This window comes from Neopelma chrysocephalum, unplaced genomic scaffold, assembly GCF_003984885.1.
Source record: "Neopelma chrysocephalum unplaced genomic scaffold, ASM398488v2 Primary Assembly neopelma1_298, whole genome shotgun sequence".
Taxonomy (NCBI): Eukaryota; Metazoa; Chordata; class Aves; order Passeriformes; family Pipridae; genus Neopelma; species Neopelma chrysocephalum.
This window is the reverse complement of record NW_020897960.1, coordinates 218,836-245,254: the sequence shown is the minus strand read 5'-3', so window position 1 is coordinate 245,254 and position 26,419 is coordinate 218,836. Positions and strand designations below refer to the sequence as shown.

Below are 26,419 nucleotides of genomic sequence, written 5' to 3'. Positions count from 1 at the left end.
AGTGTTAGGTAGACTGTTGCACATGGGGTTTCCATTTCCTTATCAGCCTGAAAGGACTCATGCCTTTGTTTCCCCAGGGGAAAAATTTTTGCCATTTGTTGCCTCGGGCCTTTTCACTGCTTTTGTCTATATACCAAAGGTTCTTGGTTTATTTCTACTGGAGTCTCCACAACTTTGCCATTTGTGCAAGTAAGAGGACACCTTTGTTGAGAAACTAATGTTCATTACCATAAATTTATTTTTTTTTATTTGTAGTCCCCTCTGCATAATAGATATGAAAATGTAATGTGCCACATATATGTAAAACATTTATAGAAACAGCATTAAGTCACTGGAATGATGTCTCAAGGTATATAAATCAGTATTTAAAATAAAAGCAATAAAATTGTTGTGATCCATCTGTCAGGCATTGAAAATGGCAACAGCACAAACCAACCTTAACAAAAAGATAGTGCTTTGTGGGTATCTTTGATTTTCAGAAAATTTTTTTGCTTTAAAAGAAATATTGATGCAGTCCATATGTATGGGCAAGGTACGCTTTTTGTAAATGATATTGTCATCCAAACCCAATTACACTTTATTTCCTACACCTCTCAAGCTCTGAGATGGATTTTCTTTTGCACACTATGCCATTAGTCCAGTATTGGCTTCAGTAGTGTCAGTGGACACTAACAAAATCCAATTAAATCTTTTAGAGAGTTTGAAGTAAAATTTATGTTAAAACAAGATTCAAAGTTTCTTGGACTATGTTTCCTACTGCAAAATGCAAAGAGTTTCACTGAGAGTTTTTCTTGCCCAGAGACTGACAGTGAGAGAAGTGACTATCTGGCTTCTTTGTAGTTTATATTACTTTATCTGAGTTACAGCATCACCTGATTTCCCTCAACCCATGCATTTTCTATTTCTGCTTTTTTGTTTGTTTGTTTTATTTTTTACCTGAGTATTTTTTTCCTGAAGTCTAAGAAGGATAAACGAAGTCATGAGAAAAAAATCTAAACACTGCTTTTTATGCGTTAGTTTGGAAAAGATCTCTTCAAGTGCACAAACCAAAATTCTTGTATTTGTTCCTGGAACTAATACTACTTTAAATCTGCTTAGGTTGTTCTGTTATTTATTCCCCTTGAAATGAGATCTCTGTGTTGTAAGTACATGTTACAAAGCTGCCATGTGGGACAAAAAGAGTGCTTCTCACAATCTGAAAATTTTTTAATAAATCAGAATAATTTCTAATTTGTCTACATTTAAATATTTCATAGCTTTCTACTTGGAACAATAGTTAATTTTACTAGAGTTAAGCATAGTTCAATATTGCATAACAGTTTATAATTTCAGATGTAAAACAGGCATTACTATCATTTAATTTAGGCCATTGTCTAAGTTTCCTTCCCTCTTCTGAACTTTTCTTCATTTCTTCTCTTTTTCTTGTCCATTTACACAATGTGATGTTTACAATTAAATTTTTTGCCTCACTAATTTTGTTCAACATTTTGGATTTTAGGCATATATGGTCATGTATTTGGACACTGTGATCAAGCTTCTCTTTTATTTTTGGCTTCTCAATTGTGCCATACAAGCCACTGTTTCTAGCACTTGAACAGATGTATGAATCTGTTCTGTATTAGCCTATCTTTTGTTGCTAATTAGTTGAGAAAGGAATAAAAAGACTTTGATTCACATCCTTTCAGTATTTCACTCTTACTTGGGTGGCCAAATTTGACTGAAAATAGTATGTCCTAAGTAACCTGAACTTATATCCACTCAAACCCAATTAAAATTTTCTCAGATAATCTATTGGGTTTGGTTGTTTGGGTTTTTCTTAACACACACTAACTGCATTTTTTTTCCAGTTGCCCCAGTCTTCCTTGGTATTACAGTGACACTTTGAACTGAATCTTCTTGATTTATGTTGCTTCTAGGCAGACCTCATGAAATTCTCCTGAAGCAAAATGGAAGATGACAAGGACAAAGCAATAATTTTAAAATATTTGAGTGAAAATAGTCATCTGTGGGAAAAAAAATAGAATAGTCTACGGTTCCATCCCTTAGAATATCCCAAATAAATATCATACATTTCTCTTAGCATTTCATATTTTTATGCTTTCAGTCATCCCCCAGTTTACATCAGAAGCCACCCTAAGAGTGGGTGAAGCTACAGCTGCTGCTTTGATACACTGCCTCATGTCAACACAGTTCTGTCAGACCTGACATTGTGAGGCAGTTTTGTTCTTCCCTGTAAGTGGGAATAGAGGGGAACAGGCAGATGTGAACATTAATTTCATCCTTCACGATCCCTTTATGCTCAGCACCACTTTAATTTTCATTAAGCCTTTTTACTACAAAGGAGAAGAGATCAACCCCTGAATTTCATCTTCATGTGGTCTACTGTGTTGTGAACTGGAAGTTGTGGTTCTCTGCTTTGCCACGAGCAGAGTCACAGAGATAAACATTCTCAAATTTGTGTGGTACCGAACTGAAATGCAACACAAGCGTGAATCCTGTGGTTTAAGTCTGGCACTATATGTGGTTTCCCAATCATGGCATCTTTTATTGCTTTTTTTTGCTACTAAAAGTGACCATTGCAGAGGTATAGGAAAGCTCTTACACTAGCCAAGTGTAACCATCACCTCTATTCTCTGGTTTTTTTGCCTTTAACAGTTTTTGTGACTGGAGAACGACAGACACGTTTGGCCAAGCAGCCTAAATGTAAAACCCACACTTTTACACACAGTTGTAATCTGGCAGGCATAGGCTCTGTAACTTTTTGGCCAAATGGGAGTGAGACAGAAGCAGCAGCGCTTGCAGCACAGGGGTCACCCAGGCCCATGCCAGAAGGGGAGTGCTCCCAGGGCAGGCACACAGCAATTCAGCTGGTCATAGGGAGCATGACCCTCATTCAAAGTTACACACCCAGAACGCTCTGGATGCAGCCCAGAGCAAGAAGAAATGCAAGTCCTGTTTGCTCAACCCACAAGAGGCAAACCTCATGTCTTGCACGGTGGCCCTTCCTGCCTCAAAGTGGTCTGCACAGCATCACTCCTGAGAGATTCTGAAGAATCACTCGGGGTAAACCAGGAATGTTAAAGCTGTTGTAGCATCCAGGCAAACATTTGGATTGTCCCAGCTACTTGCTTAAGAGATGTGCAATGATCTGTGCTACAATAGAGGTCACACTCAACATGAGTTTATCTTCTTGTGATTTTCTTTTTGCCTCTAAAAGTATAGCCATAATGGAAATGTATCATTAGTTTTACTACTTTAGTTTACTAACTAGTTTACTAATTTTTTTGCTTAAAGTCATCAGTGAGAAAACAGAAACGCTCTTTGCACTACAGTAGAAATGAAGCATTCAAAGAAAATACTTTGAAAACATCCTACCCTCTGAAATCACATGCAAAATGCTCAGGAATGTAAAACTGGCCAGGTCTTCAAAGGCAAACCTTTTTATTCTCTTTTCTCTCATTAGGACACTCTGTCTGTAGGTAATAGAAGTAAGCAACCCTGAAGAGTGGCTTTTACTAATATTTTTTTTCTGGTTGTGGATTTTTTTAAGCATAAATTAAATACAAGGTTTCTTGATGCATTATTTTATCGTTTAGGAAACTGTTTTCCAAATTTATGTCAATCATAATGAATTATTTTTTTTAAATACCTTTTTTCTCTTGATACTGCTTAAAATTATCATGCATCATGGAGTGGTTCTCTCTTTCTCAAGTACTTAAATACAGTATATAATTTAACTATAAGCCAAATCTCTGTAAATGTCATCAAATAACCTGGACTTCTATAACTAACTTTCCAAGTAGCACATTCTGATTTACTGCTTTGCTGGTAACACAGGAAGGAACAATAGAGCTAGAATTTCTTTCAGGGCTGCTTTTTAACAAAAGTGGTGAAGGCTACACACCTAAAAAAGTCTTTGTAGCATTTATCATCTCTCTCCAATATTTTTTTTTTAGTCTAAATCTGAATTTACTTCTTTTTGTTCATGTATCTGTCTTTTTATATGAGTAGCAAGTTTTTGGTGGGCATAGGGTAAGATCTAAATCTTGCTTCACAAACCATGTCTTTCAGAAAATCTTTCTCTCTCTGCCATTTTCCATCCCAAAAATTCAGCAGTCACTTGGAAAGGAGTGAGAAGGGAAAATTTCTGGGGGCTGAGCAGCAAAGTTTAATATCCAAAACTGAAAACACTCCCAGACGAATACAGCAAACCAGACAACCCAGTAGACACGAACTCTGGCCCATAACCTACAGATAAATCTCTTTGCATGGACAATTACCTACACAGCCCAGTGATGTCAGTGGAAATCCATGCAGAGGTAAGGATTTGTGGGCAGAAGCTTGGCTCTGCTCAGGTTAGGGAAACTGTTCAGGTATTCCATTTCTTTGTGAAGTGAGACAGACTTCAGACTCTTGCTGCCATTCCATACTTTTGCAGGAGATTGTGATTCAGTTCAAGCCACTGAGAATTGCTGGCTGTCAGGCTGAGCTGGATACTTTATTCATCCTCCATTATTGGGAAGTTAGCTCCATATCTGGGACAAGGGCATGAGTGGAAATAAGATTTTTTTTTCATCCTATTATTATCTCCTTTTTCTTGCCACACAACAAAGCTTATTCAATTTTGCCCCGGTTTTGGTCATGCATGAGGAGACACAGACTGGGAAAAGGTGAAATTGGACTTCTAGCAGAGTTTCATGGGGTATTTGACTGTTATGTAACTAAACCAAAACAATGATGCTGTCATTTTTTTACTTTCATGACAAAATTCTCTTCTCAACTAAATTATTTATGCCAGTTTATAAATGTTAAAGGCATATGTGCTATGCATACTTCATTCTAATCCAGTCATCACTTATGAAATACAGAAGAAATATGTTTTATTCATTTATTTCACAGTGTCATTATTCCAAACTTAGATACACATTTTGTAAGTATTTTTAGTTCTGTTTCCTCTTATTGTCTCTACTTGCTTTCTCCTGTCCTGAAGCTGTACATGCTTAGCCAAAAAGTAACAGATGGCCCATTGATTACTAATGTAGAAGACTGATTTTATATGCTGATGTTTTTAGAGGAAAAAGGAGAAGTCCTCTGAATAATTCAGACTTCCTGGTGTATTTTCCTTCACTCTATCTTTGCTCCTGTTTTCTTTCTTTAGCCCCTTTGCTCCTTAAAATCATCTTTTTCCCCCTGTGCTCTGGATGCTGTTCTGAAAGTTTTTTCTCTCGGGAATCTAAGCTAATTTAGACTAATTTTTGATGAACCGAGTGAAACAACTGATTGCCTTAAATTTGATTTGTTGCCTTTGTACTTATTGAGTTCCACAGGCATCATCTTAATTATGGTTTTTACTATAGAGTGTTTGCTAGGAACAAAACCCATGACTGAATCCATGGCTGTTGTTCTGCCTGACATTTTGGGTCAGCACAGCTATCCCTTTGAAAACCTGGTTCTTCCATTCTACCACCACTAACACAGTTGTTTGGAAGAATTATCTATGTCTACACTTTGAGATACTACAGTGAAGGCACATTGAAAAATAATGGAAGACAATTATGGCCATTCTAACCTTTCCTCTTTAGCCTCTAGTAAAACATAGAAGGCTAATAATGTTGCAAAGCTTTCAATTCCTTGTTAAAATATACTTTTGAGTTCATTAATTTTAGCTGTTATCTGCACTACATAAAAGTCATATAAGGGACATCATTAGAGAAAATGAAGGTAGTAGCTCAGTATTTCTTGGAGCACCACTGTTGTGGCTGGTGCTTCCCATATCACAGCCTTGCAGGTCTGTGAAAATGATGAGCTCTTAGCCTCTCCAGTGGGTATTTCCCTGCTTTATTCACTTTAAGGAATACAGACTCCTCTGATTTTGGCTATTACTTTTCTCTGGCATAGCTGAATTATTTTATAGGACACAAACATTCCCACACTTCAGCTCGTGTTTCTGGCAAGTCAACAGCAGCTATTCCTACAGAGCCAGAACGCGTGGAAGGCAGCCATGCAGCTGACACAGGTTGATTTAAAAGACTGTGGTGGGAGAGAGTGAAGCAATGACTCCTCCAAAACAGGAGGCTCTGGGAAAGAAGCTCTTCCTGATGCACATGACCGACCTTTCCGTTCGTTCCTTCTGGTCTCTGCTCGCGGCATCTTGGCCTTCACAGAACATGCTTCCAAAAAAATCTTGGACTAAATGGGGAGGAAAAACCTTTTGTCTATGGTATGCAAGCTTTTTACTTCAGGTGTTGCTTTGCCACTCAGAAATCCGTAGGGTTTAATTTCTTTTTTTGCCACAATTTTTTTTCTCTTTTGAGTGCTTACCGAACTGGAACACCAGGGAAAGACTCAAGACCCTTAGACCATGCTATTTTTTGTGCATATTTATGAATTGCAATATGGATATTTATGAATTGCAATATGTGTATTTATGAATTGCAATATGGATATTTAAGAATTTATGAATTGCGATATGGACAGATTCTTGGGAGTGTCCTGTGTCCTGTCCTTGTGGGTCCCTTCCGACTCAGGATATTCCATGATTCCACGATAGTTATTGCAGTCCTAGCCTCCTGTTTAGTCTCTTGTCAGGTTACACAGTGGATAATAATAATAATGGGAAAAAACACCTTTTACTGCTTCTATTGTGTGCTTGTGTTTTACTGCTAATTGGGTCATACATAGTGAACGATGTCTCCAGGAGCTCAAGGATAATTGCCTTGATAATCTGTGTTGTAGCCCAGCATTGTTACCTGTTGAGTGCTCCCTGCACACAAAAAGCAAAGTGTTCCTGTAGACTGCTGTATTTCTTATTCCAGGTTTTGTCACTGATACATCTAAAAAAAATATTTAATGCAACCACATCGTGATATGAATATTTTAGTCCCATTCTTTCAGTACACATTTTTTTCCTTTGCAGAGAAGTGTTCATATCCTAATAAACATTCAGTTTAGAGTATTTAATTAGGAATATGACTCTTAACCTAATAGATTATGTTAAATTTAGCCTAAACAGGTTACTTGAAAATCCAGAAGGTATGGTTTTAGGCCATTTCCTTTATGAAATGTTGCCTGACCTAAATGGGATTATTCAGGTAAGTGCAAAAGCTTTGCTGAGCTACAACCTTTTGTAAGCCTAATATCCTTCTTGCTTTTGCAGAATTAGGGGGAAACATGAGAAAGCTAAACAAGACAAACTCAAGCAACATGTGCAGCTTCCCTGGAATATTAATCTGTAGACAAAGAAGAGAAACAAGAAATTGTTTCTAAGAAATTGAATTCAAGGTGAATGTCAGTAAAAAGCTTCTCTTGAAAAATAACACAAAACACTTATGAATATTAAGCCAGAGACTTTGTTTCTTGTTGACATTACATCCCAATAGCCCATATAGAATAAAGAGACAGTTTACATTTTTTTTAGTGATTTTAGGATTACAAATTAAGGCTGCCACTTTATCCTGTGATGATGGGCTCCTAATTTTCATGTAATAGATAGTTATTTAGAATAATTTTTTTTTGCCACTGCAAATAAATTCCCTGTGTTTAAGACAGGTGAAGCTGGAAGGTTGGTGTCATGATGCCTTTTCTGTCTGGGACTTCTGTATATTTTCTTTCCTGTATCATTTTTTTAATAACACAATCTTTTCTTTCTAATTTCAGAAGGCAAGGCTTAAGACTTCTGTAATCCATCAGTCTCCCACAATCCATCAGTTTCTCACAGGATCTTTCCCAAATTTCAGCCATAAATAATTTCATATCTAATTTTTCAGTTTTGAGAACAGTAAACTGAGATTGCTGTGGGCAATCTCAGTAAAAAATCCAGGAACATTGGCTCATATAAACAACTTAGAACTTTTGACAACTTTGGAAGAACAAGCAATTCTAAAGCCTTCAGTTTTTAAGTTAGAATTAAGCAAATCCATGTACCATCAGATATCCGAGCCTAATTATTCATTCAGCATTTTGAAATTCTTGTGTTTTCTGTATCTCCTAATTTCTAATTTGCCAAATGTAGAAAAATACAGATAAATTGAGGTGAGACAGGCTGACCTGTTTGTGATGAATCATCTTTTACAACCTGTATTGATTTTTTGCTTACTTGAAATTGTCAATTTTTTTGGGCATTAAGTTTCATCTCAGTGTTTAAACCTATCGGAAAACAACCACCATATGCAGCAGAACCTGAAATGGAGAATTGAGTTGAAACAGGTAAGATTTGGATCTGAAATGTCCATATCCCTTTATGAACACAGCATTTAAAGGATGAGGTACCGCTGAGGCAGTGCACACACAGAAGGGATGACACCCCAGACTTGTCATTCAATATGAATGAGGTTTGCTGAAGGTTGACTAGAATAAGGTTTAAATGTTGAACAATAAATAAAATTTAGGAAATATTTTGAAAGGGCAGAGTGAAAGTATTGGTTATATGATATCGAAACTCACAGCAGGCAATAACTAACTGTTTCTTGTTTAGATTTTATTTTCAGAAAATGATTGTTCTAATAAGTGTGCCAGATGATCTCTTTTCAGCCTAATTGTTTCCAACAATTAAAAAAAAAGCAGGTAATTTTTGCAAAATAAAATATTCTGGACATTCTGGTAATTTCAAGCAGTCGTGTGAACTTTATGGTTATGCAACCTTGCATTCTAATTTTTAAAGATTAAAAAAATCATTAAAAAAAGAACCCAACAGCAAAAGAACAAACAAGTCACAAGGAACAACTGAAAAAATTGTGATGATCCTGAAAAAAACAAGTTCAGGTACAGTTTACATGAAATATTCTGGCACTTCTTTGCTCGGGCCTCACTGTTGCTTTTGGTAATTTCTAAGTTGATCTTAAAACTCAGAGAACAACTCTTGTTCCTCGCATGATGATCATTCCCCTGTCCACAAAACAGTGACCATACATGTGACAAGTTGAACTCTTTTGGGGAGAAAACACAAAGGGAAACATTCTGTTTCTCTCCAAGTCCCCGTTCCCTGAGCACAGAGAAATTTCATATCTGTGTCTCTCAGTTGGCACAGGAGGTTTTGAGATCAGCTGTTGTTTACAGGACAATGATTTGACCAATGCTCCTCAGCCTGAAAGGCAAATGCTGGAGAAAGATTTGGAGTGGTTTATAAAATAATGAGAAGAATGAGAGAGGTAAATAAGGAATGGTTCTCTGCTGCCCTGAGCTAAAGGGCTTTGAATGAAACCAGCAAATGGCAGCATCAAACTACACGAAATAATTATTTCTTCACACAAGACAATGAAGTTCAAATTGCCAAGGCCCTGGGCCTTGCCGTGGGATGCTCTGAATGCTGCATGCATGGGTTCAGAATTCTCACAGAGAACTCACAAAGAAAGCAGCAGCAACAACAACAAAAAGCCAAATCACATGTGGAAGTTGTTAAACACAGAAACACTGCTTGTCACTCAGGAAATCCCTCAGCTGTAAATTGCTAGAGGCAATTTTACTCCAGGAGAGTGTCAGTTTGTAGTGGCCTTGCTCTCACACTCCTCCTGAGGCATCTGCTCTTGGTTACAGCTCAAACTGAGTCTAAAAGGGTCTTTGGTCTGGTCCAGTATAGGGAAAATAATGTCCTTGTTCTAAATAAGTGATGATACTGTATTTTGCAGAAAAAGCCCTGGTTCATTAGTAAAAGGGCAGTGTTAAGTGAAGTTAAATATGCTTCTGACCATGTGACACATTCAATGAAGGAGTGGTGAACCAGCAGTCAGACCAATCAAAGCAGTGCTAAATTGCCTGATGCTACTGTAGAAACATCTCTTAACATAATGCCATGTGTTAATATGAGCTGGACATACCACATCACATAGTTACAAACATAGGAGAGGGAAAGTTTTCTTATCTGTGACCTAGATTCCCTGCCATGTTTTTTTCTTTATGAAATAAGGTCCTGCTGAGAATGCTACTCTGTGTGTTAGTCTTCAATAGCTAGAAATATTTATTAATCAGGTGTTTTGTCTTGTAAATACCCTGGTGTCTAGTATTTACAGCTCATTTAAATTTATTAGTGTTAAATAATCTCATTGGGCAACTATAGGACTACATGAAAATAAGAATAACTAGTCGACAACCATTATAACAAAAAGCAGTCAAGATTTTGGATGTCTGAAAGTCTGTCTAAAGCACAGTGAAGCAGTCTCTCTCATTACTGAGTTCTTAAAATTGAAATCAAAGTCTCATAACAGCAGATTATTTCAGGGAATACTAGGAGGGAAATAGGGAGGGAATAAAGGAAATTATTTATGTACTGTAAAGCATGCATAAGTGTAAAATGCAGTAACCATATATCTATGATTGCAGAAATAAAACACACTGTGTTTCATAGGTTTGTAGGGCTTTGTGTACATCATGGTTAATGGTGACAAGAACACTACCAGAGTATTTAAAATGTTGCTTTTACCGTTGTCAGTGTGCTGAGATAGGAATAGCACATATTATTGTTTTTTCACAATTAGAGGAATTTGCAGAAGTCAGAATATGCAGAAAACAGAATAAAACTGAAGGGCTTTCTCTTAGAGAAAAGAGGAAAGGACTTTTTAATGATGACTTTCTCTTCAGTGTAGAACATGAAGCAGTTTGCCTGCATAGAAGCCAACAGCAGATGAAATTTGAAATGCAGACAGAGAGAGCAAGACACAGACCACATAAATATGCACAGTATGTTATTTTTATTCATTCCAAAGTCTGTAATTCAGAAAAGATTTTCAGCCTTTTTTTTTAATTTACCAAATAGACCCATTTCATACTCTTCTTCATTATTTACGAGACTAAAGGGCGAATGGTGATTTGCTCTTTTTGTTTTCTTCGTTTCTAACCAAGTCCTTGGTTAAGTGGTGTGCAGTTGGGAATATGAAAGCCTTACACTGCTGCAATTTTCACAGTAATCTTGCTCCAAAAAGTAGTTAAACTAGTAGTCACCCACACAAAAATCTTGTACCCTTTGCTTTTTGAGTTAGTTAAGAATCCAGTTCTGTTTTCTCACTAATTAACTGATGGCTTCGTTTTGCTTTAAACCTTTTTTTTTTCTAATCTGCTTGAGCAGAAGACACTGTATTGGCTATTTTTACTGTTTAAATCATGTCTACATTTTAATATCAGGTTCATTTCTTTTGATAGACTGACATGGGATTTATGGCTCATCAATACCAAGCTGGGACAACAACTGTGTTTTAAGGAAATGGGTTTTGCATAGTCTGACGTTCCCTATCTGCTACATATTCTCTTCTCCCATTATCAAGTTGTCTTATCACCATCACCTCTGGTTTAGAATTGTTTAAATCTACTCCCAATTTACCACATATACCATAATCCTGCAAGGTATCTTTTATTTTCTGTTACCCTGATACTCTGTTCAATGCTTTGCAGTGTCACACATTGGATTAGTTCATGTCTTTTTACCCCACTCAGGAGAGATGGAAAAACAAGTAGCCATATAATAATTTCTAATAATGTGTATTTACTTTTAATTCCTGATTCCTGACCTACAAAGTGTGAATATACTTACACATCTATGTCTATGTGTGTTGTATAAACAACTCTTACATCCTAAGTGATCATAAATAAATACTGACATTGTCTGTGGTATAAAACATGCATTTACTAAAATCTAAATTTCCCAAAGTCCTACTAAAATTCCTTGGCAATCCTTTTGGAGAACTATTCTCTAACAAAGAAAACAACATGAATTCAAGGAACAGTGCTATCTAGCAAAGCTGAGTTGTATTTTTTTCCTGACTTCTACAACACAGACCTTTACAAAAGGTTCAATATAAAACCTAATGCTACCCACGCTGTCAGGAAATATGTTTTCCCTTAGGTAGCATCCCACATTCCCTAAGAAAACATGTGGTCTAAGACATGCAATCCTTTAAGACCACATCACATTGCCTTAAATTTATTGAGAGCAGCCTTAATTTAACTGTTTATATTTATAGGATAGGTGAATTTGTAACATAGTCCTATTACTTTGAAACTCTGAGTCTTGATTTCTAAAACAACATCTTTTAGAAATCTTTTAAGTGAGTAAGTTTGTTTCTTGCCAAACCAAGCAGCAGCTGCTTCCTTCATGGTATTCAGTCTGTACAGAGAACCAGAGAACACCTCCACACAGTGCATTATCATCCTCTGTAGCTGCTCACAGCTGCAGAACAGCCCCATCTGAGAAGACTGGCTTTACACACACATCTTCCAACCCAGAATCTCTTCCACAGGGCCCAGTGATGACAAAGAAATTAAACATAAAAACCAGAAGCAAAAAACAAGCAGTTGTGTGTTAGGAGCTGGGGGGGAAAAAAACCAACCAACCAACCAAACAGGAAGCAATTAATTGTCACTGGTGAAGATTGTTGTCCTTGCTAACAGCACTTGGTGTTGTGATTGAATACCATAAAGTTTTCATGTGAGAAATGCTACTAGACTTTTGCTTTACAGTATTGTGAAAAAAAAGTAGCAAATAGGAATTGGAAATGGTAATGCCTAATAATTTATTCACTCCCTTTTATCCAAATCGTGTACAGAATGAACTGTAGCATTTCCTAATATTAGTGGCTCTTTTCTCACCCACTCTTTGAGGAATGATCAGATTTCTGACTGTTGTACCTTGGAGTACCATTACACTCAGTTTGTGTTTCAATTACTACATGAGTAGTGGGAAGTGGAAATATTATCAGTGGAACACACCAGACACAAGCAGATTTTAAGGATCCCATTTTAGTAAAACTGCACATTCAGAACAGGAAGTGTTGCACTATTTCCTCAAAAGCTCTGCAGACCAGGTAGGGAGCAGGTAGGAACTTTTCCAAGAGACAAAAAAAAAAAAGTATGACACAAAGTCTGACTGAATGAGAGCAAATTAACCAAAAAAATTGTTGTAATCCTTAGAGTAGGGTAACACTGTTCACATCTCTCTGTGGCCTGCTCATGTCCATCAGAATGTCATTGCTTTCAATCAAGAGCTGGATTTCCACTTCACATAGAGATATGTGCTGGGCACAGCCTTCCCTAAGTGTTACCCAGCTCACATCAGCACAAGGTAGTGACTGGGATTAGTCAGAACTCAGGAACACAGGAGATTGAAGGAGTTTTATCTAAGAAAAATTTTAACAGATGTAGAAAGAGCATTGCCTTTGTAACAAGTATTACACGAACCATTACAAAATGTTACCCAGATGACTGAAAAATGGAAAAGTTGATGTGTCGTGCTGTTCTCTGTTGTTCCATCCCTGGCATATAGGGGGGGAAATATTTATTAGGTTTGCTAAAGACTGTAGTCAAAACAGCCCTCTGGTTTGGTCTGCCTGTAGACATTGCCTACTACCCTGGATGTTCTCAAATGCTGTGTCAACAGCTCACAAGCCTGAATGGAGAATTATTTGTCTCTTTTACAAAAATTTTAAATTTTCCAAACCAGCTCATCAGTTTTTAACTCTTTGGCTATTTCCATTTTGTGCCGTGTACAAAGCAACGCAGAATTCATCAGTTCCAAAAAAAAATTCTGTGGAGAAAGGGCTCTCATTTGCAAATTCTACGTGTCTTGTTCACCTTTGCTGACAATTACTGAGAGATTTTGCGTATTCTCTTTTCAGATTGAGACCACAACCAGGAATTTTGGCTTCAAATTACATTGAAACTGAAAAAAAAACAAACCCACAAACCTTTTGAAGTTTATTCTTCGATTGTTCATCAGGTTCATTTGCATCAGAACTTTCACTCTAGGTGTTGGAACAGAGTAAAGGGTAAAATTAACAATACAAACTGTTTGGAGACACAAATTTTTTCTTTCTTTTTTTTCTTTTTTTTTTTTAAGCAGAGCTTTGCCTCTTTTGACATAGTCCCTAGACTAGAGCTTTTGTTGTCTTCAAGAAGTCATAACAATATTATTGTGAGGCTCTGTGGGGCATCTCCCACACTGCCTCGCTCCTGATTCAGCTCTCTTTCCCTGCATAAGGGCTGATGCTTTTTGGATTTTGACTGACTGACAATTATTGTGTTCCTGTCAGAGGAATCTTTATGAGATTCAGTTCTCAAAATCAGGCTCCAGTAAACCTTTCATCCACATAGCAAGGTATGAGGTAGTTAAGGATCCTCAGAAGATCTGTCAGAGCTACTATAAAAGCTATACCTTGCTACTTAAAATCCATTTGGGCATAAGGTTTCTGGATAGCAAAAGATATATATCCATGGTTGTACATACATAGTAGGTCCAAAATTTCTGCTTCTATGCTCCCAAAGTCGTAGAGGAAACACGAATGATTTAGTATATTAATACTTGCATAGATCTCCAGGGCCTGTTCTTTCTTCTTTCCTACATCTTTTAAGACAGTTGCAAAGAAACTGGAACTGTTTTGTTCCAAAATGTAGAAAGAGTTCTTAGTTCTATAAATAACTGTTCAGTCATTTTTTGGGGATTCTGAGCAACTTTTTCTTATTTCAGGACTCAGGATAAAAGCCCTCAGAAACCATGCTTTGCTAAGTTTTGCTGTTTATCCACCAAATCTGTAGCCTGATATGGTAACATGTTGTGTCCTAATAACACTCTGCATCTTTTATTTCAGTTCTCTTTAACTATTTTGAAAGCCATGGAGGAAAAAAAAACCAAACCAGCATAAATGTATAATTGTATAAAGCACAGTTACAGAAGTGAACACAGTTTCTACACGTGGTTAGAAAACAAATTAAATGTCTAAAGATATTTATGCTAAATTATACTTTATACACAGAATCAAGCTTATGACATACACAAACACAGTATTTCCACAATCATTGTCAATCCAGTTGCTTACAACCGCTCCTAACATTAAATTCCAGATTGCCTTGATTGCTGGGTTTCCATGAGAGCAAGTGAAACAAATTCAACAGGAATCAAGAAATACTTGTTTCAAAATACCTTGTTTACCTTGAAGGTCATTTACCCAGAAAGCAGGAGACTTGAGTCCTATAATTCCACTGAATCAAGAAAGTAATTTTGAACTTTGATCTTCTAATATATTATTTACAATAATAAAAATGCCTTAGTTTTATATTTGAGATAGGACATAAATCTAGAAGATCACATTGCAAATTCTAGCCCTTTTGGTTATTTTAGTAGATTCTGGGGAAAGGGGTAGGAGCTCTATTGGGTATGAGTGACTTAAAAAGAATAACCTATAGTTAAAAAAAACCCCAAATCTAACCACAAAAAAGCCCCAAAGTGAGTCATTCTGAAGCTGAAACACACAAAACTTTATTTATAACATGCATTTATTGGTCATTATAATATTGAAAGTTACTGACAGTTTATGTGTTTTCTAGAAACAAGAAGCCAACTGTTCATTTTTTCCCAGGCTTTTACAGATCTCATTGCTGTCTAATCTAGTGTCCACAAACCCACTGTAAACACAGACTGATGGAAAGTAAACACTTGAAGCCTCAGTATCAGATAAACAGAACACTGAAGATTCAATTTTTTTTCTACATAAGTCCTTCCCAACTTAATTTACAGAAAATTTTCCATATGTATCAATTTTCATGGGACTTTATAAACTTTGCATTTTCTTATATGAAGTTCAGAGTTTTGCTGTTTATACAGAGGCTTTGATCATACTTTCAGTAGATGGGAATTTGGAAAGTAAAGGAGGTGCTGTGTACAATAACAAAATGTGTATTATTTAATAGAGAGGTCAACAAGAAAATATTTTTTGCTTCTTCCAGAGAAAGAAATCTTTTAAGACTGATGTTTTAACTTTTGTGAGAGCTTTTGTATGATTTTTGTAAAATCTTCATGCATGTCTGACAATAAGACTTCCAAAAAAGAGGGGAACATTACTGGGAACTTTCGTAGACATGCAGGAAGAGTTGTGTCTAAACATTGCTCTTTTGCTTCATCTCAGAGAAGCTCGGGGAAAAAAAGCCCAGAAAGTGTTTTTTTATGACTTAAGTAAAGATACTAAAAGGGCATTTGATAAATAACACTGTAGAGGAAGATGGTGAAATGTTTTGTGAGAAAAACGACGTTTGGCCAATTGAAGATTATAGTATTAGAGAAAACCAAAGTGATGAAGTGTGAAACCAAAAATGAGGAGTTATGACCAGCTTTATGTCCAGACACTTCTATGGGTGTTTTAGGAAAAAATTAATTTTTAAGCATAGTAAAAAATATAATAATTTTATGTATGCCAACACAGGCAGAAGCTGATTTTGCAGATGCAATCTAGGTATCTAGTACCTGGATATTTTAACTGGCTCGGAAAGTTCAGTCAGCAATAGTCTGAAATTTTCTAATTAGGAAATACCAGGGATATTTTTATTGAAAAAGTCACAGAAAATGTTGCGTTAGTAGTAGGTTTTTAAAAAAATGAGTTATATTTCTCTCTGAGTTATCTGAATAGAAAATACAAAATAGAAATGTTGAAGATGGAAACAAAAGTTCAGGACAGTGAACAGGACAGAGGTGTAAAACTCAGTCCAAAGTGGAAAAGGCAGATGTAGCCAGGACAAAGGAACTGCAATCCAAACATTCCAAAGAAATGTGTAATAGCTTTTGCAAACACTCCCCTACATAATTAGTGCTTCATTTTGTGTGTTCTGATCATCAGAGGGATTTTCAAACTGAAGATTTCAAAGACATTCAACCCTGATGCAAATTCCCTACCTGCTTTCACCCTGATTTTAGTCAGGCACTCAGTAACTATTCAATCAAGGTTTTCAAATAAACTAGTGTCCATTTATTGCATAACATGAAGTTTTCTCCATGTTACTGCATATGCACATGTCTGCAGCCCCAAAATACCAGTTTATCCAAGTGAAGTAGAATAATTCTGCTCCTAATAAATTTATGAATAAGCATTGAAAAAGCTGCACACTCTAGAAAAGAAATGTCCAGGTTCTTCAAGAAACATTCAAGCAGCTTTTAAATAAACTTGTCCTTCAGGAAGATCATATGCCAGAAATGCCAGAAATTTGCTTATATGGGTGGACTGATAAAAGTTTAGCAGAGAGATCAATGCCTCTCTGCTTCTGCTGCAGCAATGTCTAAACTAACTGGCTGATCATTTTGTGGGTGGTTCTTGTGCTTTTCAGATTCTCAGCTGAATAGTTGTGACTCTGTCCAGGCCCTGTCTTTCCCAAAGTACACAGAGATTGGGGAAAGGATAACTAACAACTGTGAAAATAACTTGAATATCCAAATATGCTTTCCAAGGCAGTCATCTCATGAGGCAGAACAAAACAAGGACAGTTTATAATAAAATATATAAAATCATATTTATTGAAAATATGTATAAAAAGATTTTTAAAAGGCAGAAAGGAGAGGTACAGGTTAAAGTAGTTACATTTTTTAAAAAATAATTGTTTGTGTCATTGGGATAAACAGAATGAGAGTTTATGCTTTCAGATAAGGAATTATAGGTTCAGATAGATCCATCAAAAGCAATTAGGAAAAAGACCTGGTCCAAGAGAACGTGCCAAAGCCATAAAATTATATAAATAGGCTCATAAAATCTACAGAAAATTATAATTGTTATTGTCCTGTTGATTAAGAAATTAAGTTATTTTTCTGATACTCCAACATGTAGTTTTATCATTCTAAAAACCAATGAGATTAAAAACTACATCTTTTTTTCAAGGTCTTTTTATGAAGATGATTTTTTAAAACTCAAAATTTGCACATCCCAAAGCTTCTGTATGCACTAAGTTGCGAAGGGTAAAGCACCATGAAGTGTTTTTGTGGTAGGGTTATCTCATCCCAGAGTGTGATCTGGAGCACAAATGGGTCAGTCCTTATATTAACTTATTTCAGACGTCGTTCATTTTATTTCTTCGTTTGCCAGAATGTCTTGACTCCGGCTCAGCTCGATGGGTGGAGGTTGTCATGTGTAAAGAAAATATGCTGTGCTATTGTTGCTGGCTTTGCCTCGTGGCTTTGGAGGCAGCAGACAGCAGCAGAGCTCCTCCTTCCCGCTCCCACAGAGGCACTCCCAGAGCAGGAAGACTCCAGGAGTGCTGGCAGGGCTGAGGTGTCAGCCTTCCTGCGTGTCTGCTCTGTCCTCATGTGATCTGATGCTCCAGTTTTCTTCCATTCACGGAGTCCGTGGCTCAAATATCAACCTCTTGTCTCCATAACTGCTCGGTCTGGTTCCCACCAACACCCAAGGGTGTCATAGTCCCCAAATCCCTTTTCCTGGTCACTCCAGCAATGCCCATCCTACATACCTTGATTGTTCACTCCTTGAGTAGCTGACACACTGGAAGTTTCTACAGTTGCCTGTTTTGACAGGTAATTGTTTTGATGCTTAAAATTTGTGTTTGAGGGGAGAGCAAAAAGGCAGAACCACCCAGTTAACTCGACAGAGGCTAGATGGCAACTCACAGCAGACACACATGCCTTCATGGAATAGAGCTGGTTAAAGATAAAGATCGCTAGCTAAAATATACAAAATATTTGTATTAATGTGTCTTAAATATATCACATGTGAAAGGAACAATTTGCAGTACTTATTTTACGACCTCACATGCGTGAAGACCATTTTACAGTACATTAAAATTATAAAGGGTCTTTAAAAACACAAATACATCTTGTATCTGAAATTAACACTAAAAACATGAGAATTTAGTAGTTAATTTGAATTTGACCTAATTGGCAGAGCAAAAAGCAAAGAAGAAATATTGTCAGCTTTTTTGGGGCAAACTTTTCTGTTCATGCTACAAACGTGCTTGCAGTGAAATAGCAGCACAGAAGGAAGCACCGCTTTACATGTCCTTAAATTTTTATTGTGTTAAGTAGTTTTAAAAAAAAAAAATTATTAGTGTGATGACTGTGAAGCTTGAAATGTCAAAAGAGCAAGCAGCCTCTAGTTCTTGATTCCCTCAAGATAGCTGAGAGACTGCAGGGTCAGCCAAGTAGTGACTCGTTGATGCAGAGTGTCTTGCTTGCTCCTTGCTGTCTGTCTGTGTGGTTGTTTTCCAGCTCTCTGGGGACAGGGGTGAGGGGTTGGCAGAGCAGGCTCTTCAGCTGTCACAGGTCAGAATAATTCATCAGAAGTCTCATTGTTGGGGTTTTTCCTTTTGTCCAACTTGACTCCAGATGTTCCCGGTGCTCCTTGTTAATCAAACGATGCGCAATTGGAAGGAGAACTAGATCAGGAGCTCCAAAAAAGAAATGCAGTGAGTGAAAATGGCAGGTATATACACTGTCCAAATGCTGTTGGGAGCCTTGTCTTTTAGAGGTGGCCACAGACTCCTGTGGAAACCAGGGTCCTATTTCTTCCTCATAGTAGATGCTCTCGCCAGGCAAATTGATAATAATTTTTTTTAAAAAATCTTTTTTTTTTTTGTACTTGTCGAGGCACAGTTTGGATGGACTTGAACCTGGATTCCCAAGGAGATCAAACCAGCCTGGATACGGTAAGCATAATTTTTGGGAAATCAAAAGTGCTTCAGTGATAGAGTGTGGAAAGTCTCTTTGTATTGACACGATAGAGTTGTGATGTTTACACTGCGCTTGACATGTTCAGGTGTCTGACTTATGCCTTAATCAGCTCATTGAAAAGGATACACTGCATTTAAAAATTGCAGAACACAGTGTCTTCTCATTTTCTCCTATATCCAAAATTGCTTCCCACAGCCATTCCTGAAGTGATAGGAATAACTCTATGGCGCAAGTATTTCTTTCATGTGCCATTTTTGCCTGACACTTCCACAGAAGCAGAAAATAGAGAAAGATTCTTGCATGTTTATGCTTGCTTTCCACTATTCAGCTCATTAAAAAGACCTTGTTGTGTCTATAAATGTGTTTCATATCCACTTTAACACTGGCATAATGAGCATCTCTGTGTTTTGAACTTCTGATTCATTTTAAACAGAATCTTCAAAGTTTCCTTTCAGCTTGAAACCTATCAGAATATAACTTCAATATCAGTTCCAGAAAGAACCAGATTCAGAATTTCTGGAAAGGATTAATAGCTATTTTTCTCTTTTGAGAGGTCATTAGCTCTGCATGAATAGATTAAAGATTCCTTGCCCATTGTATTCCAAAATAGCCAATGCACTGGGTCCAAAGGAAAACTAGTGCACATTGTTAGATTGATAACATTAGAAGTTATTCAAGGTCAAATTCTTTGAATTCTTATGGTTTGAAATATTTTTTACTCTTTGCTTAGCAGAAATTTTAATCCACCCTACTTTTGTACTTTCACAATTACCACAGTAGAAGACTCTTATGAATATTAAAGTATTGCTGTTGACAGCTTTGTACCTTTTCAAAGATACTGATGAGATGAATTTTCCTAAGGGTTATTTGTATGAAAAAACTATTTCAAAAAGGGTTTAAAATGAGCTCAGAAAAGACATGTCATTCTACCTCTGAAAAGGCTTTAAAAAAAAATAATAGGGGAGACTGTTCCCCCCCCTCCTCCCATGCTTATGTATAGGAAATGTTTGATTTACATATATGTTGTTTTTTCACCTGCATGAAATTTTATTTACAGGTTAACAAAAGAAGAATACGACCAAAATCCATGGTCAAAATTTTGCTTGCTGTCTGTTCATCTTCATTAGAAAGCTGCTTTCAGGTAAAATTAATAAATACTCTGATCACTAAAATGATAGTGCCGTAAGTTTGCACTTAACATGCACACACCTTGTCCTACAGGGCACAACTAAGCAAGCTTGTTTATTTTCCTTTATCCCAGGGTTCTTGTCAGTATGATAAATAATGTTTGAATGCTCCAACTCCACTTGCAGAGTCATGTTCAGATCATATGTCGCTTCACACAGCTTGTCATCTTACTGGATATCAGGTTCTCTGGGGGTGGGGTAGCTACCTCAGCACAAACAAAATAATGCTGTAACTAGTGTTTTATTTGTATCATAATATCATCTGCACTGAGGGGTAGGTACTCTTAGGCTTTACTGTGACATAATTTGTGGGATTTTATTTTAAATGGGAGGTACTGACACTCAAAACTTTTTCATGATAACATCACCAGGTATCAGATTTTAGTTTTTACAGCATAGCTGCTACAAATTCTTATCAATACGTCATGAAACTTCTGTTCTCTTGATGTTTCTTGAGGATGCTCAGAGGGGCTTTCTCTTCCCAGCCCCCAGGCCCCAGGGCTGGGCACTTTTCCACTTGACTGTGCACGGGGAGGGTGCGCAGGGGAAAGCTGCAAGGCTGTTTAAAATGAAAGGGTCTTTTATTCTGTTTTGCAACGTGGAACCGAGTAAATATTCTTGCCAGTATCTTTTTTTTCATCATTAATAACCTCTAGGGCACTTGTTTTGTATCACACCCAGGCAAATGTGCGTGCACACAGCTGCAGAAGGCCACTATAAAACTTTGCCTTGAGGGTCACCCCAGGATAAAAAGCAATAGAGCAGGCGTTGATGGAAAGCATCAATGCAATCAAGCAAGATCCTTCTTTTTGTTTCCCTAAAGCAGCGATCCGGAATCATGAAAGTGGAAGGAATTCCACTTACTGAGATAGAACAGGCTGGGGGTGAAAAACCACTCACCATTTGTATTGAAATTTTTTCTATCAGTCAGTGAAACCAGTTAGTTTGTTGATATATTTTGCATTGCAATGCCTGATTTAGCTTGGAATATAAACATGAACAGCAGTACAGTTCTCTGTAGATTGTACTCACACACATTTTTAGAAATGTTAACCATTATAAGAATGATAATTAAATTAATCCCCAGAAGTTCATTCTACATTGTGAGCGTATTTAAGAAATGCCTTTTTTGTTTTCCTCAGAAATTCAGCCTAACATATAGATCTGAATTTGGGGACCTGCACTATCTAGGCATTGGTAGAGGACCAATGAATCTGCAGCATAAAGCTTTAAAATGTTTTAGTGTTTCACTCTCTGGTGGCACAACTCTGTTTCCAAATGTACCAAGAGTTTGATGGGAATGCCTGTTATATTTCTGAGGAATAATGGTAAGTATCATTTGGCTGGTGAGGATCAAGTTGGAAGCACATTGCAACCTCCATAAACTGTAATTCACTAAATATGGCACTAGATTAGTACCATGTTTCTGCTCATACCTTTATTTTGTAGTTTTAGAAATTATTCCCTCTTCTTTATGTTGTAATTTCCTATTTGATTAACACAAGGATGGCAATTAGTAAAGTTCTCAGAGATCTAGAGATGGTAAATATGTAGAGTAACTAGTTATTTTGAAATTTCATTGCTCTTCCAAAAGAAAGTCTTTCCTCCCCTTTCTAAGTAGTTAAAATTGTCAGGGATGGTACCTTGGGAGCTGGAAATCTCATGGTACGAAGTGGTTTTCTTCAAAATGGCAAAACATAAGGAGGCACAGTAAGGCAGCTTATGGGAAAGATAGTACAATAACAACACTGACCTCCTGGCCTTTATAAATTAGGAAGTGCATTTTCTAAATCAAAACCATCACCAGAAGCTCTGGGAATGGAAACAGGCTTAATTCTCTGTTGTACAAAGAACCAGAGATTTCCATAACAGTAGGTCAGACTTTCAGTCCTGTGTATGTGTCCACTTGGTTCCGTGCATTCCCGAGAGGTCTGTGCCCCGCTGGCCTCGGGAACAAGCAGAAGCCAGTGGGGGAGATGTGGGGTGGGTGGCAGGGGATTGGCACTCTTTCCATGCCAGGGAGTTGTAGAGTTTCCCAGGAGAGGTGGAATTTGAATAGTCTTCGGTTCCCACCGGGGATCTCTTTGCAACTGAGACTCTCCTGTTGGATCCCAAAATATAATATTTGTAGAGAGACATTTGAGTGGTCTTTGCAAAAGGCCATGGGCTACAGATGCTGGCAAAACTCCTCTTCACTGATCTTATCCCTGTGGATTCTTCCTCCCTTCTTCAGCAGGATGTGAAGAGACTCCTTGCATGATATCACCTGCCCTGCTCCAGCCAGAGAGTCTGCACCCTGATCTCATCAGACCTGTGCAGAAGACCTATTGTATCTTATTTCTCCCTTTGTGTTCCCTGAATCTTTGCATTCTGTAGACCTGAATACCTGTTCCCCCCTATAAAATCTCCTAGGATAAAGTGGGTTTTTCCCCATGAGGTAATTGTTAAGACCCCAAAAATTTGTTAATCTGGGTTTTTCCCTTATGTCATCCCCTGAAACCCCCTGTTTGTAATAAATTGTAATAGTTACAACCCCCTATTGAATATGTAGACCCTAAACCCTTTAAATATGAACTTGTAAGTCCAATAAAGCATTCCAGCTTCTTGTCTCCCTGGAATCATCTTAGCTTTATTGACCTCCACACTCTCCTTCTTTCCTGTAATGCCAACTGGATTGGCTGAATGCTGCCACTGCAGTAAGCACCAGGAAAGAGTGACCCATTCCAGACCTCCGATCTTGGAATAAATACTAACCAGGCAGAGTGGCATTCACTGAGAGATTCTTTCCACTGCCACTTCTTCTAACTTTTTGCATGCAAGATTTCTTCAATGGTGTGGGATTTGGAGCTTGACTGATCTCTAGCAACACTTTGGTGGAATATCCCTTTGGGGACAGGGAGTTCAGCTGGGCTGGGAAGGTCGGGTTGCACATGTCTTCATTCATGGCACGCTCTTAATTCTTTGCTCTCAAAATCATGACTATGATACTCTTCTGTAATCACAACACTCACCTCATAGTCTTGTTTTTCAGTGTAATCATACCAGGTTATTCACTGTTCTGCCATTTGAGAAAAAAGGGTGTTTATACCATTCAAATTTGGATTTAGTTAAATGTAGTGGACCCTTTTCTGAATTTTCCGCGTGTGTAGAAAATGATGTGCTGAGAAGAATACGTTCTTCTATTAAGGAATAAGAAGATTTCACACCTCGAAGCTGATTATTAAAACAAAAAAAAGTTATATTGTTCCAACAAAAAAAATCTATTTCTCTTATTATATTTATTTCTACATTTCCATAAGATGCAATTGTTAGGAAAGGAGATAGAAAGCATCCCTTGTCTTTAAGAAAGAAAGAGTAAATGGATCTCGAATGAGGCATAACAATTTCTTGATTCACAGAATAGTTTGACTCCAATTCATTTGCATATGTGTTTCAACTAAAAATATGAAAATAATTGTTATTACCACTCTTCATGCCACAGAGTTTACAGGGATGAAAATGAATGAATGTGTGGTATTTTCATTTGGTTTTCCAGATGACTCCTCCTAACTATTTAACTTGGTCTCCAGAGTCTACCACAGTTTGGTTGTTACTACTTTGTGGTGGTTTTGTGGCATCTTTTCACTCAGAGTATCTAACAAAACTTTCCCACACTTGCCTATGATACCCCATACAGTTCTTACTGACACACAGTTGATCTGTTTGAAGTAGGGTTTTCTTTTCTGTAATATTAAAATAAAACCTACAAGCCCATATAGAACTCAGCCATAAAATTAGTTCAGATTAGCAGTAAAACTACATAACTATTTATATTTTTTTAATATCCTTTTTATATACCACTGTACCAGGTGTTGTTAGTACAGACCTTTAGGCTCTTAAATACCAGGTGGTGGTTTTATGTTGCTAGGGCAGAATTCATCTGGAAAGGAAAGGTACTTTGAAAGCTGCCTATGAAAAGTGGAATAGATCAACCCATGTATTTAAATTAGGGTCCCAAGTTGTTTCTCTGTGCAGGACATTGGACAGATGAATTTATAAGTGCGGCCACTCTCCCACAGCAGATGTATGATGGGCTCTATGACAATGTGCTGGACTTAACAGAAGAGAAAAAATGTGACGAGGTCACGGATCAGAAAAAAACCACATAAAATAGAAGCCTAGAAAATCCTCACAGTCAGCTCTCCAGGCCACCCACCCACCAGAGTGAGCATCATCAGGGCTGGCCCCAGCGTGGTACAGTTTCCCTCCTTCCAGAAAAGCAGCTGGATGTTATTTCTCCATTCTAGGAAATCAGTGTGCTCTTTGGGACACGTGGAGCACTCACAGTCCAGAAGAGAACGTCATACCTGCCTCGGACTGTCAGCCAGGGAGAACTGGTCTGACTCTATTCCTGATGACCACTACATCATTTTTTGTTTCAGACTGGGATTTCATTTTTAGTGGAAGACTCTTGTATCGCAACGTTCTCTGACCTACTTGCGCATTTCCAGTGGCTTCATTTAGAGCAGGGTTTGGGTTTTTTTCCAAAATTATATTGTTTTGCCTTGGAAATTTTTTTTGCTTCCCAGCACATTAATACTGAACAGATCAAGAGTTAAAACATTTAATCCTGTGTCCTTCTGTTTTCTGGTTTTTCTAAAGGATGAGTCATGAGTACGGATGGCCTTTTGTTATTCTTTAGTAAACTCAAACAAGAATATTTATTCCCTCATTAGAAAAAGAATAAATTGCCAAACAGAAAAATTTGAAACAGTGATTTTTAAAAGATTTTGGCTGTATCTTACAGTTATTGTTCTTTTTTTTATTATTATTATTTTAAAAATACCAAAAAAAAAAGAAAAGTGTTCAATCAATGTGCTGGATTGCCCAGCCTGAAGCCTAGAGCCTGGAACCTTTTGATGTTGAGGTCCCATAGGAGCCAACAGCTGAAGTACAGAATACTTGAGCTCTTCTGGGAACTACATGTACTGTCTGCAGCCACAATGGTTTGAACAGAGCCAAGAGTGGCTGATTTGCATAGTGCACCTACACTTGCTACACCAAGTGGTGGAAAAGACATCCCACTTTCTACAGTAATTCATTCTCAGGCTGCTCTTCTGATGAATTTATCATCTTGCTACTTAGAGATATAGCAGAACAGATTTTGTGAAATCACACAATCACAAATGCACAGCCAGGTTTACTCTTAAATTTATAAATATTTTCCACTATTTTATATTATTTTGGTGTGCAGCAATCACAAGCTGCAAAGCACAAAAGCCATTACAAGTCAATGTCCTGCCAGAAAGTCTTGCAGCTGTTTCATTAAGTACTTCCTTAGGTGTATAGGACTGTAGAATTTCTTTAAAAAGTGAATGTCTGCTTTTTTTTTCAGTTTTACAGTGGAAATCTGGATTGGAGACAAGAAAAAAGGGTTATTTGCAAAAAAATTTTGACACCTCGGTGAAAAGAGGAGCATCCTTAGAAAGGCGTTGAGCCAGTGCTCTGAATTAAGGATTCCATCACTGGCAGCAGGAGTGGGTGCGTGTTCAGTACAGAAAAGCCACGCCCTGGCCATAGATTTTGAATTCCCCAGCTTTCAGTACACCCAAAGGTCATTAAACTACTTTGGCTGGTGTCCCTCCTGCTGTGAGGACAAAATGCTGTGGGTGCTGTCTGCTTCACCCGTGTGCAGTCATAATGTTGGCTCTGCCTGTAGAGCCTTCACAGCTGTGCTGTAACACAGTTAGTTCCCAACATGACTCAGATGAAGGATTTTATTTAATCTGCACAGGATTTTGGAAAAAAAAAAAAAAGAAAAAAAGAGGATTTTCAT

At 37.4% G+C, this 26,419-nt stretch overlaps 1 long non-coding RNA gene across 1 annotated transcript; it reads left to right on the top strand.

Annotated features, from left to right (window-relative positions):
- Positions 1–20,474: 20,474 nt before the first annotated feature.
- On the top strand, positions 20,475–26,171 carry LOC113978181. The gene is made up of 3 exons (XR_003537505.1): positions 20,475–20,558; positions 21,747–21,932; positions 25,979–26,171. It is a non-coding gene; the product is annotated as an uncharacterized LOC113978181 (long non-coding RNA).
- The last annotated feature ends 248 nt before the right edge of the window (positions 26,172–26,419 follow it).